This window comes from Aegilops tauschii, chromosome 3, assembly GCF_002575655.3.
Source record: "Aegilops tauschii subsp. strangulata cultivar AL8/78 chromosome 3, Aet v6.0, whole genome shotgun sequence".
NCBI lineage: Eukaryota > Viridiplantae > Streptophyta > Magnoliopsida > Poales > Poaceae > Aegilops > Aegilops tauschii.
This window is the reverse complement of record NC_053037.3, coordinates 325,414,607-325,416,844: the sequence shown is the minus strand read 5'-3', so window position 1 is coordinate 325,416,844 and position 2,238 is coordinate 325,414,607.

The window sequence follows — 2,238 nt, the reverse complement described above, 5'->3', positions numbered from 1 at the left end:
TAGTAGATATGATCAACATAGAGATGTTCACCATTGATGACTACCCATCTCACGTGATGATCGGACATGGGTTAGTTGATTTGGACCACGTATCACTTAGATGACTTGAGGGATGTTTGTTTAAGTGGGAGTTCTTAAGTAATTTGATTAATTGAACTTAATTTATCATGAACTTAATCTTGATAGTTTTGCATATCTATGTTGTAGATCAATTACTCGCGATATAGCTCCTATATATATTTTGATATGTCCCTAGAGAAAACTAAGTTGAAAGATGATAGTAGCAATGATGCGGACTAGGTCCGTGATCTGTGGATTATCCTCATTGCTGCACAGACGAATTATGTCCTTGATGCACCGCTAGGTGACAAACTTGTTGCAGGAACAGATGCAGACATTATGAACGTTTTGCAAGCTCGATGACTACTTGATAGTTTAGTGCACCATGCTTTATGGCTTAGAACCGGGACTTCAAAAATATTTTGAACGCAATGGAGCATATGAGATGTTCCAAGAGCTGAAAATTGGTATTTCAGACTCATGCCCGTGTCGAGAGGTATGAGACCTCTGACAAGTACTTTGCCTACAAGATGGAGGAGAATAGCTCAGCCAGTGAGCATGTACTCAGAATGTCTGGGTACTACAATCACTTGAATCAAGTGGGAGTTAATCTTCCAGATAAGATAGTGATTGACAGAGTTCCCTAGTCACTATGACCAAGTTACTAGAACTTCGTGATGAACTATAATATGCAAGGGATGACAAAAACAATTACCAAGCTCTTTGCGATGCTGAAATCGGCGAAGGTATAAATCAAGAAAAAGCATCAAGTGTTGATGGTTAACAAGACCACTAGTTTCAAGAAAAAGGGAGAGGGAAAGAAAGGGAAGTTCAAGAAGAATGGAAAGCAAGTTGCCACTCCCGTGAAGAAGCCCAAACGCTGGACCCAAGCCTGAAACTAAGTACTTCTACTGCAAAGGAAATGGTCACTAGAAGTGGAACTGCCCCAAATACTTGGCGGATAAGAAGGATGGCAAAGTGAACAAAGGTATATTTGATATACATGTTATTTATGTGTAATTTAATAGTGTTCATAGTAACCCCTAGGTATTTGATACCAGTTCAGTTACTAAGATTAGTAACTCGAAACAGGAGTTGCAGAGACTAGTTAAAAGTGAGGTGACGATGTGTGTTGGAAATGATTCCAAGGTTGATATGATCACCATCGCACACTCCCTCTACCTTTGGGATTAGTGTTGAACCTAAAAAAATGTTATTTGGTGTTTGCGTTGAGCATGAATATGATTAGATCATGTTTATTGCAATACGGTTATTCATTTAAGTTAGAGAACAAATGTTATTCTGTTTACATGGATAAAACCTTCTATGGTCATACACCCAATGTGAATGGTTTATTGAATCTCGATCGTAGTGATACACATACTCATAATATTAATGCCAAAAGATGCAAAGTTGATAATGATAATGCAACATACGTGTGGCACTGCCGTTTAGGTCATATTGGTGTAAAGCGCAGGAAGAAACTCCATGCAGATGGACTTTTGGAATCACTTGATTATGAATCATTTGATACTTGCGAACCATGCCTCATGGGCAAGATGACTAAAACTCCGTTCTCTGGAACAATGGAGCGAGCCAATGACTTATTGGAAATAATACATACCAATGTATTTGGTCCGATGAGTGTTGAGGCACGCGGCGGGTATCATTATTTTCTGACCTTCACAGATGATTTAAGCAGATATGGGTATATCTACTTAATGAAGCACAAGTCTGAAACATTTGAAAAGTTCAAAGAATTTCAGAGTGAAGTGGAGAATCATCGTAACAAGAAAATAAAGTTTCTACGATCTGATCGCGGAGGTGAATATTTGAGTTATGAGTTTGGCCTTCATTTAAAACAATGTGGAAAAGTTTCACAACTCATGCCACCTGAAACACGACAGCGTAATGGTGTGTCCGAAAGTCGTAACCGTACTTTATTAGATATGGTGTGATCTATGATGTCTCTTACCGATTTACCACTATCGTTTTGGGGTTATGCATTGGAAGACAGCTGCATTCACGTTAAATAGGGCGACGTCTAAATCCGTTGAAATGACACCGTATGAACTATGGTTTGGCAAGAAACCTAAGTTGTCGTTTCTTAAAAGTTCGGTGTTGCGACACTTATGTCAAAAGGCTTCAGCCTGATAAGCTCGAACCCAAATCAAAGAA